We start from the raw sequence: 12761 nt of genomic DNA, 5'->3' as shown, positions 1-12761 counted from the left end.
TTACACAATAGAAATGTATTAAATGCATCATGTATTCTGTGTCTGTTGGGTAATGCAAGTGCATTTGTCATATAAGAACTCGGATGCTTTACATTTCATAACAAACTTGTGATTTTAAACAGCTTTTGCATGTTTGGGATTTTGAAGAGTTGAGAAAATGTAACATTTTGTTTAAATTAAAAATTAAATTAAATTAAATTATTTTATTAAATTATTTTATTAAATTAAATTAAATTTAATTTAATTTAATTTAATTTAATTTAATTTAATTTAATTTAATTTAATTTAATTTAATTTATGCATTTAGCAGACACTTTTATCCGAAGCGACTTACAGTGCATTCAGGCTATCAATTTTTACCTATCATGACAAACAGTAATTTACTATAAAAAAATTACATTTTTCCATAATTTCATATAGGAATAGTTGACCAAAAATGCAAACTCTCAGGTCACTCTGCAGTGAATGGGTGCCGTCAGAATGAAAGTCTGATAAAAACATCACAATAATCCACAGCACTCCAGTCCATCAGTTAATGTCTTGAGAAAACTAAATCTGTGTGTTTGTCAGAAACAAAAACCACCATTAAGATGTTTGTAAATAAAATCTAAGTCCATAATCCATTATAAAGCTTCCTCCAGTGAAACAGTGTTCTGGTCTGAATCAGGAGAGAGATCTGCACAGATCAAGCAGCGTTTAAACAGATCTAAACAAATCTGTGTCTGGGTTTTGATGTGAGAGACAACAGAGTATGTTCATCTTTTCACTAGAGGAACGGTATTATGGATTATGGATTCGTATTTTAGTTAAATGCATCTTAATTATGGATTTGTTTGTGTCTTCTCTAGATGTTAACTGATGAACTGTGGATTATTGTGATGTTTTTATCAGACTCTCATTCTGACGGCACCCATTCACTGCAGAGCATCCATTGATGAGACACTGATGCAATGCTACATTTCTCCAAATCTGATGAAGAAACAAACTCATCCTAATGACCTGAGAGTGAGCACATTTTCAGCATGTTTTCAAGTTAGAGTAACTATTCCTGTAAGGCTAAGGAGGAGGATTTGTTCACTCAGAGGCTTGCAGTTTCAGTTTTGACTCGTGGACAGACATGTGGACATGCATTGTGTCACGAAAACCTCCAGATCGCTCAACACTCTTCACCAGTTTGTTCCCTAGTGTTTCTAAAGACTACTGTTAATGCTGAAAAATGTATTTAATGAGCTTCCAGCAGCAACAGTACATGGCAAATGAGTCTAATAATCTCCGATCCTTCATATGTCTTTATTAAGTGCTCTGATGCTATTGAGATGAAACTAAACAGGCCTCAGCATTTCAAGCCATGGGTCTGTTCATCTATAATGAAAGATAATTTATCCATATCATGCATTATGGGCAAAGTAAATTGCTCAATTAATTCTATGTCGGAGAAATAGTTTTGAGTGCGTGTAATTATGTTTCGTATTTATGCCCATTAAAGTTCTACAGGTAGATTATCTGTCCAAACGATGGTGTTTTTATCGCAACAGCAGCTACTACACATGCATACTTACAAATACAATACATGTTGTGCTTTTCAACTAGTTTTGTTGATGGTTTTTCATAAATCACAGTGCCATTACATGTTATTATGCACTAGAAAACTTAAAGATTATGATTGAAATGGCTTGTGTTGTAAAGTACATGTTTGGTACTCTATTATTATCATACTTGTATAGTATTCTTCCCAAACAAGTGTCTTACTGAGTTTATGTTGAACATAAAAATGTCTCGTCAGTACCTCAGACCAAAAAACAACACATTATAACAAATATCATGCATTTTTATCTCATAGTCCTTAGAATAATTATTCATTATTATATTCTAACTATTTTTATTGCCATATGGTCAAAAATATTTACCCAATAAAAAATAAAATAAAATAAAAAATCCAGAAAAAAAATTACATCTTTTGCACAAACTTTAGTTTATTATAATGTATTCATATTTCATTATTTAATTCATTTTTATGTTTTTGTCTTGTTTTTATTTTAATTTTGGATAGAGTTTGAGTCATTTTATTTTAGTCACAGTTTTTATACATCATTTCAGTTTTAGTTGCACAAAATTAAAATTAAATACGTTTTGTTTTTATTACATTTTATTTTATTTCAGTTGCAGTTTATTGTATTTCAAGTAACAAAAATGTTTTTAATGCTTTGGGTTTTGGTTAACTAAAATAACCCTGGCGTGTAAACATGCATACAAACAGGAAATTTAATAAACAAAAAATGAGAAATATAAGAAAATAAAAAAATAAAGAAGTACTAAAGCATGCCTCCCACAATAATGTAGTAGAAATACAGTATGTAGTCAAACAGCCATTTTCTGTCAACATTTTTAATCTAGGCAGGATTAGAAACTGAAATTGCTTTTTAATGAATGTTTCTTCTCATGAAGCATTGATTGAATGAGCAAAACCGAGTTTCAGCTTTCAAGTGTGTGGTTCTCGTGTAATTGCCGGCACTAGTGAGGCCCATGAGAACAAGATCTTGCAATACTTACTAAAGATGAATAGCACTGCCGTTTTCGGAGGGGGCTTTTTTTGCACCTAAAAGCAATTTTTAACCAAATTTCTGTTGCAGAAATATGTCATTTTGAGCTCTCCCCATGGTTCGATTGGTAAAGGAAATATCACGCAAGAGCCTCTTAGGGTTTGCCATGCATAAACAAACAACTTTCTTAATATCCACTTTTGCCCATTTCAGATGTGTACAGCTCACATTTTAATTAAAGCTGTGCCTATAAAGAAAAATCATGAAGCAGATTTAAAGGAACAGAATGAAAACATTTTGAAAATGTGATCCCCCTCAGGTCATTTAAGTTTGTTTCTTCATCAGATTTGGAGAAATGTAGCATTGCATCAGTGTCTCATCAATGGATGCTCTGCAGTGAATGGGTGCCGTCAGAAAGAGAGTCTGATAAAAACATCACAATAATCCACAGCACTCCAGTCCATCAGTGAACATCTGGAGAAGACAAAAGATGAAACTAATCCATCATTAAGATGCCCAAACCTAATTTAAAACTGTTGCTTCTGTCCAAAATATAAGTCCATAATCCATAATAACGCTTCCTCAAGTCAAAAAGTGCATCTCCTGTTGTCTCTCACATCAAAACCCAGCCACATATTTGTTTAAAGCTGTTTAAACACTTCTTGATCTGTGCAGATCTCTCTCCTGATTCAGACCAGAACACTTTTTCACTGGAGGAAGTGTTATTATGGATTATGGACTCATATTTTAGCCATTTTTAGCAATGGTTTGAAGTTAAAAATGTCTTAATGATGGATTTGTTTTTTACAAATACACAAAATTTTGTGTTCTCCAGATGTTAACTGATGGACTGGAGTGCTGTGTGGATTATTGTGATGTTTTTATCAGCTGTTTGGACTCTCATTCTGACGGCACCCATTCACTGCAGAGCATCCATTTGCAAACAAATGACGTAATGCCAGATGTCTGTGAACCTCAGTGGGGAAAGTTTTTGCTTTTGCTTTGTTAAATCTTGAAAAACAGAGAATGCAACTTTGAAATAACTTATTGGGGGTGTCAAACACAAGTTAACACATGAGGTTATTTTCAGGATATAAAACAAACAGCGCGATAATATGTTTTCTCAATTGTGTTGATGAGGCTGTATGCATATTTATGAATTTTCAAAAGCAGTGCTCTTCATCTCACTCACACGTCTCCATAACAATACAACACTCTGTCCTATTTTCATCTCATCCAATTAAACCGATATCAAATTAAATGCAGTTTCTCAAACAGCTTCAGTTTGAAAGGAAGCTCGCAACTGAGTGTGTTTTACACCTACATCATTGAATGGGGGGAAAAATGAATCTCTATTTTAATGGTGAATATTACTGATAATGGTACCCAGTGTACTACGAGTAAATGAAGATGAAGGGCTGATGGGGATGAGAGGCTCTGCCCTAGATAGCTCAAAATCAGGACAATCAAAACACATCATGTGATCAAACTATTGAAACAGCTGCACGGTTTAATTATTACACAAGTCTTTAGAGCTTATCACAGGAGTCAGCATGGATTGGCATTATTATTATATGTGCTCTGCTCAAAAAAATAACAGAATAACAGAGCATTGCTAATTAATACCTTTATAACCAAACGGCTTCTGTGACTGATGCAGCCAACAGTTCCCAGGTTCCCAGAATGGTAGTTCATATTTTTACTTTAACCTATACTTAAACACACACACACACACACACACACACACATACATATAGTGGCCAAAATATATTTTGAAAATACTCTAAATATGTTGCAAACAGCGTTAAATGTCCACAAGTGATATAGGCAACAAATATATTTTTCTTCAGATGTGACATATGTGTATGTATCTTCTTGGATTTAAATGTATAGGGGGAAATATATTTTTAATTGCATTTAATATACACACAAAGAGAGAGAGAGGGAGAGAGACAGAAAGAGAGAGAGAATGGCCAAGAAAAAATATGGGGAGAAAATATATTTACACAATTATTACACAAACATTTGAGCTGTTTGAGAACAGAAACCATGCACTAAAACAAACACCACTGGTTTCATCATCCCCCTCTTGTGTGCTCCTAAACTGGGATGAAAACAACGAGAGCAGTAGTTTGCAATCACGTAAAAAAAGTCAACACTGCCACCAAGTGGTAAAAAATGTGACAGCAGTGGGTCAGTCTTGTGGAAATATTTTTGTTGACCATTGTGTTATCTCAGAAAAGGATACAATTAAATAATTCATCTCACCTCCAGGCCAAAAAAAAAAAAAAAAAAAGAGAAGAGTGTGAAGATCTGGACAAGCCAAAACAATACATATATACAACAATGCTTAACCCTAAAAGATGTTCGGGAGCAGGGGCGCGCCCCAAACAATCACCTGACTTCTAAAAAACTCCATATATATAAGGTACACCTCGTTCTCTCGAACCCACCCTTCCCTCCCTTTTCTCATCCATTCAGCCAACCTTATCCCACATTATATTTCTATCAGGTTGTATCAGGGGGTCCTCATTGTCTGGCCTAAATATATGCTAGAGACGGTACCCCCACCCCGAGTCTCTCTGAGCTCTCTCTCTCTCTCTCTCTCTCTCTCTCATCAATTCAAGATGCCCTGATCAACCTGACCATCATCCCATTCCCTCGACCCCTTCATCCTCTTTCTACTCTTCCCCACTCTCTGTTCAATTAACAGCTTCATAGCTTGTTTGTGGCGTGGTCCTAGCTAGGGAAATGGTTGTAATTTCTTAATGCTTTGGAGCACAGAACTAAGGTTGATCTCCTTTTAAAAAGGACAGAAGTCAAGATTTTTTTGTAGCACATTTCATACACAATGGTAATTCAAAGTGCTTTACATAAAAGGCAGTAAAATAATCATTAAAATTATAATCACAACAATAAAACAAGAGATTTAAATACTTTTTAAACTTATTTAAAATGAATTGAAACAGTTTATAGAATAGAATAGAAAACGATTATATGTAGAATACAGTGCAATCAGTTCAGACATTGCACAGAGCTCATTCAGTAAATGCACAGCTAAACAGATGAGTTTTGAGTCTGGATTTAAATGTGACTAATGTTTTAGCACATCTGATCTCTTCTGGAAGCTGATTCCATCTGCGGGGGCCATTAATAGCATGATAGAAAGTTCTGGCACATCCAACTATTAATTTCATCAATGAATTGGCAGAGGGAGTCAATGGGGTTGTAGTCATTTGGAGATATGGCTAGGTAAATCTGAGTATCATCAGCATAGCTGTGATAGGCAATTTGGTTCTTTCTCATTATTTGACTTAGTGGGAGCATATACAGGCTAAACAAGAGCGGTGCTAGAATCGAGCCTTGTGGGACTCCGCATGTCATGGACGTCCACTTAGACTTATGCTCTCCTAGACTCTCATAAAAGCCTCTCCCTTCTCTGTATGTAGTAAGCACACTTATGAAAAAATATTTTGATGGTCAGAAGTGTGTCAAGATAGCAGGTTGATAATTTAAGGTACTGTGCTATCACTTTCCTTGAAAACAGACAGTAACTTATCTTTAAATTGGGGTTGAATCTGTCTGTCCTCTGCATAACTTGAGGATGTGCTAATCGTCTTCCAGATATTCCTGATCTTCTCAAAAAATAAAAGGATGCAAACTCATTGCATTTGCTGTCTGAGAGCATTTCACTGGGAATCTGACTTGGGGGGGGGGGGGTTGTTAGTCTCTTAACAGTATAAAGAGTGTGAGTGTTATTAAAGTTACTGTTCGAAGGTTTGAGAAGAAACTCTGTCTAGCTATGGCTAATTCCACATTGAAAGCATGAGAAGTATGATGTTTACAAAGACAATATTTAACACCCAGACAAATCTGACAACATACACTGGTGAGGTAACTGGTTTAGGTTCCTTACAGTGAAAACACTGCTGCAAATACATGGAAACACTGTGCATTATGAGTTTTTAGCTTAATTCACTCTATTTTAAATAGTTTCACCACAGTTTGCAAATCAGTTTACGACAGTTCTATTTAAAATCAGTTGAGAGCATCCAGTCTTTTCATTCCAGTGAATGTTCAGTTTATCATACTGTAACAAATATTTTTGTAATTGATTGTATTAGTCTATATCTAGTCAATGCAAAAAGAGCCAACGGGAGAAACAGATGAACACAAAACAGCAGAACAACATAAAGTTAAAGAGGGTAAACTTCATCATTCAGCTGAACTGTGCAGGCCTGTTCAGCTCTTACTTCGCTCATGTTAACTTGTCAGATAATATCAATTTTATGATCTATTTCATATGCGTCCGAAATTACAACAATGGTGGTTGCATGCACATTTATTTAATTGTTTGAACAATATTATTGCTAAGGACAATTTAGTAGTTGCAGGATATTGGTAGGGACATGTCACAGCATCTCTTCTCAACTCTACACACTTGATTTCTGTATAGAATGTAATGTCAATCTGAATCCTGGAGGTTTAAATCTTATTCGGCCAACAGAGGGAGCTCACACATCTCACACATCTCAGATTAGCTTTATTGCTGTCCAATAAAATATACTGATGGTATAAGGCACGAAATGGCCTATTTTTAAATCTCCTGTCATTTATTTAGAAGATATTGTGAGGAGGAGGAGATGAGAGCAGAGGCGAGGACATCGCTGCCGTGTCTCATTGTTTTTTTGCAGACATGACCCATTTTAGGGAAAAAAGAAACACCTAGTCAACATTTCAGTAGTGCAGCCTCAAATGAGATACGACTTGTGTCAAAATAATATCCAAGTATGCAATATAAAAGTCTATTAGAAGCCTGGAATAGTGTTTTGTTGTTGTTGTTGCTCCTTTCTCTTTGTGTTTTTTTTAAGTCTGAACAGTGAATGTGTGCTTGAAGTCTTCAAAACACATAGCAATCATAGAAAGCATGGGAATAAACGGGGATTTGTTGTGAAAATGAAGAGAAGATTCTAAGTGCCATCTGAAAATTTCTTCTAAAATTAGTATTAGTTTTCTCAGGCTCCTATGTTTATGTTCAGTTTTTCCACTTTAATGGAAATGACTGAACCTACACTCATAGGAGCCTGAGAAAATGCTTAATTTATAAGAACATTTCAAACAGCACTTAGAGGCTATAACATCTACTGTTTGTTAATCACAAACCGGAAAAGTCATGGAAACTTGTTGGTGTGGGAAGCCTTAAAAACACTGAAAAAAAACGGGAATAGAAACGTAGAAATTGCTAGTTAATTAAGCAAATAATTTCAAAGAACTGAACTAGATTAGTATAGTCTGTAATAATGCATGCAATAATACAAGTGATTTTATTTCCAACAACACCATAGCTGTTCCCTCTCTCTCATAATTAATTAGACACATCGTCTAAGAAGCTACAGATCACCGACCTTTATTTCACCAATGTACACTTGGACAAACCAGCCTTGAGCACATTGTCACATCATTTTATGCTTTGAACAAAATACATCTTTCTTGATTGGCTTTGAGGATGATTGGAGTTGAATTTTTTGTGCGTTCGGACCTAATGACCAACAGTTATGACTCACTTCTCATTTTCAGTCATCTTCGGGTGTCTGCGGCAGCTGGAAAGCATTGTTCTCTGAAGTGTTAGAAATGTGAATGTGTGCAGTGTCACAGAAGACACACAGTCACTTCACTGAATGACTCGTTCATGCTGAACGCAAAACTGGCGAGAGCTGGCAGGAATCAACCGTTCAGATCCAATCAGCAACAACAGTGAATGGGTGCCGTCAGAATGAGAGCTGATAAAAACATCACAATAATCCACAACACTCCAGCCCATCAGTTAACATCTGAAAAGCTGAAAATCCATCATTAAGACGTTTTTAACTTTAATACCGTTGCTTCCAGTTAAAATATGAGTCCATAATACATGATAACTTTTCCTCTGGTGAAAAAGTGGTCTGAATCAGGAGAGAAATCTGCACAGATCAAGCACTCTTTACAAACCAAAACTGCTTTAACTAATATGTGGCTGGATTTTAATGTGACAGACGACAGGAGATGGACATTTAAAGGAATAATTTACTTAAAAATGGAAATATGCTGAAAATGTACTTACCCTCTGGCCATTTTTGTTTGAGGGAGTTATTAGCAAGTAAACTAAATATCATGTTTGTGTAACACCTGAGAGTACTAATACTCCTAAATGGAAAAATGTTAATATAGCTACGCATTTTATTTTCTGTTTTTCACCATTTGCAGGCATGGCCTTGTCGTTATTTTCATTTTTCCCATAGCAAAGGACAAACCCTGAATACACGCATCTGCTGGCTTGCACAGTTTCATGTCCTTGGATGTAATCCATGCCTTTGCTGTTGTTGTTTCTCTGCTCTCAGTATTCAGGCCCGCTGCACTCCAGATTTGGAGATGCCCCTAATTGCTTTCTCATTGTGACTAAGAACAAGATGCTTTTCATATGAGGAATGATGTGACTGTCAGATTCACTAGCATCAGGCTGTCATCCACCTCCACACTCAGAACAAGACATGAGTTTATTCTAGTGCAGGCCTGACCGCGGTGCTTTTGGTGACTTTGACAAATGTGCTGAAGGTTGTAAACAGATACTACAGCACTGCCAGTCTTTTCACCACTGAACTGTTTGGGTTCTATTTATCTATTTATCTATCTATCTATCTATCTATCTATCTATCTATCTATCTATCTATCTATCTATCTATCTATCTATCTATCTATCTATCTATCTATCTATACATACATAACATATATAGGTCTAAATTGTATTTACAGTTGCATTTATGCATTTGACAGGCAGTTGCATCCAAAATTATATTCTGCATCCATGCATGGTACACTTTTTATTAGTTAAAATTGCATGTTCCTCAGCATATTTTAACACTTTGTAGCTGACTAAATGTAATTGTTTTCACAATGAACAGATTTAAGCTGATTCGAAATTATTTTAATCAATGCATTTTGACGCTATTATTATTTAACTGAAATCAAGTAGATGCAAATAATTAATAATAAACTATGGCATTTATTGATGTGATTTTTTTAAAGTGCATAAATCACACCTGTTTCATGTATGCATGACTGAAAAAAATGCATTGCAAGTTTATTAGTTTGTTCTGGTTAAAATGTGTCATCCAAATGCAATCCAAATTCAAAAATCTTAAATATGGGCTTAAATATTATGTTTTTTGATTGGATTATGTTCTGTTTTTGGGTTATTGTGCACTTAATTTTCTCTCAGTATCCAAATTGTTAACTGATTTTAGGATGTGGTGGCTGTTTTTTTAAAAAAAAAAGAGTTTTATGTTTCAATAACAGCAAAAAAAGAAAAAGCACTGGGGTAAAAGCATGGCCATGTGACAGGGACTACAGGTGGAGCCCCACAGAGACAGTGATTGCTGTTGATGCTGCACAGATGTGAAGGACCGCAGATGGTTCAGCAGCACAAACGCCTGATACTCGGGGGACTGAAAATGAAAAATATATATATTTATTTATATACACTTGCACATTTATATAAAACAGCCTACACAAGTGTGAATTCTGGGCTTTCTCCGGTGAGATTCCCCAGTGAGATTTGCTCCCTAACAAATCTTAGAAGTCGACACCTGTAAAGATTTGCAAGCAAACACTGCCGTTTTCATGTTTGCACAAGAAATATCCCAAACTATTATTAGCATGATTCTTCCTGAAAAAAAGAGCGTAATATAATATATTCTTTCACCAATAACAAACTGTTTTGCACTAAAAAGCAGTAAGATGTACACCTGCCAATTTTGGGCCAGTTTGGGATTATAAATGATGCCAATAATTGACTTGGCTGATTGATAAAAGTGTTTTTGTTGTTGTTTTTGTTGTTTTCTTGTATCAATTCCACAGTCTCCAGACAGCCAATATTTTTAATGAATTTTGACATATTGCCGAAATGTTCATTTGATTTTGACACTTTTGTGTACCACACATTTCCCATTATTTATTTTATTATGTATATATCACCATTCGCAGCTCTACTCTCTACATATCAGCATTAAATCCATTAATAAAAGATTTTATGCTCATGCACTCTGTCGACATCTTGTCAAATCAGAATCTCATGCATAAGGGAAATGGCATTTTTTTCTTATTATTATTATAAATTTTTTATCAGGTTGCCTGGAAACAAAGTCATGTTTACAATTTACAAAGTTGATACAACAAGCTCTTTTTGGGAAACAAGTTCACCAGTGACATTAATTCTTTGAAAGAGAGTTTTCTTTGAGTTACTTAGTCGCATGTAAACCTGTGCATTTTGCTTTATTTAAAATTAAATCATCAGGATTTACACTCTACCGGTCAAACGTTTGGAATAATTACAATTTTCAGTGTTTTTTAGTCTCTTAAGGCTGCATTTATTTAATCAAAAATACAGTAAATTATTAGAATTCAAAACAACTGTTTTCTACTGTAATATATTATAAAATGTAATTTATTCCTGTGATGTAAATCTGAAATTTCAGCATCATTACTCCAGTTGTCAGTGACATGATACTTCCTTTAACACACATTTACTGCAGTTTTTTTTAGGGACATTTTTTCAACCATTTTTTGGAGACACCATTACTTTTTATTTTTCATTGCAGTCTATCATTGTGCTCTAATCTGTTTCAGATAAACCCTCCTCCGAAAAGCACATAAAACAAAATGAACTAGTGCTTCTAGATATCGCCACAAGCATTAAAAAATCCATATCAGTCAACCACTATGAAAAAGCCTCATTCCCTGAGACTCTAGTCTACATCTAGTTGAAATCATAACCCCACGCAGGGAAACGGCATATTTCATGCTGTGCACAGTGATATGAATGTGTGATATGAATATGAAGCAGTTTCTGTATTAGTTGCATCTGCTTAATATAATGGACAGAAAATATAAATGGCTCTTAATTACAGATGCATCAGAGAAGTGTTAATGTGTAGTTTTATTACATACGGAGCACACTATCACCATTTTACCCTTTTGCGCATGATTGAGTAAATGCTGCATCACTGCACAATGCATAACAAGAATTCAGTATAGCATTCATACAGCCTCGGGCCATCCAAGATTAAGCTGAGTTTGTTTCTTCATCAGATATGGAGAAATGTAGCATTGCATCAGTGTCTCATCAATGGATGCTCTGCAGTGAATGGGTGCCGTCAGAATGAGAGTCTGATAAAAACATCACAATAATCCACAGCACTCCAGTCCATCAGTGAACATCTGGAGAAGAGAAAAGATGCATGTTTGTAAGAAACAAATTTATAATTAAGACATTTTAACTTTAAAATAAAATATGCTAAAACATAATAATGTTTCCTCCATCTCCAAATCTAGATTCAGCCTCATATTTGTTTAGCGCTGTTCTCGACCGTAAAAGTTGCTTGATCTGAGCAGATTTCTCTCCTGATTCAGACCAGACTTCTTTTTCACTTTTTAAATGTCTTGATTTTTTCTTACAAACACACAGCTTCTGTCTTCTCCAGATGTTAACTGATGGACTGGAGTGCTGTGGATTATTGTGATGTTTTTATCAGACTCTCATTCTGACGGCACCCATTCACTGCAGAGCATCCATTGATGAGACACTGATGCAATGCTACATTTCTACAAATCTGATGAAGAAACAAACTCAAATTAATATTGAAAGTCTTGGGGCTGAGCGCATTTTCAGCAAATTTTCATTTTTGGCTGAACTCTCTTTACTCTTTTTACTCTAATCTGATTGTTAAAGTGTGTGTACAAAGTCAGTTCTCAGCAGGTGTCATATACAGCCCAGGTGTCTTGTTTAATTATTTCACACTTAAGCTTTGCTTGAAAAAGCATGCATGTGCTGTCTGTCTTTAAATATAAATTACACTGGCTTTGCAGTCTAATGCCAGATATGCAAAACTTGCATAATTTAAACGGTTAATTACATTTATATCAACTTGCATGAACATCAAATAACTTATAGTATATATTTTAATGATAGCATAATTTACATATGAGGTCCCTGGGGTCTGGAAAGCCCTGATTTAATGCAATGACAATCCATAAGTATGACTCAAGTGTCCAAATACTTTTAAGGCCACTGCAGTGGTCATTTTTCTCTCTCTGACCCTTGCATAACAGTGTTTGATTTAATAAATGTGATTCATTTTAATTCATCATCATGATCATCATAAACCAGTGTTGTGTTCTCCCCCCTCC

This window comes from Carassius gibelio, chromosome B9, assembly GCF_023724105.1.
Source record: "Carassius gibelio isolate Cgi1373 ecotype wild population from Czech Republic chromosome B9, carGib1.2-hapl.c, whole genome shotgun sequence".
Classification (NCBI taxonomy): domain Eukaryota; kingdom Metazoa; phylum Chordata; class Actinopteri; order Cypriniformes; family Cyprinidae; genus Carassius; species Carassius gibelio.
This window is presented reverse-complemented; position numbering follows the sequence as displayed.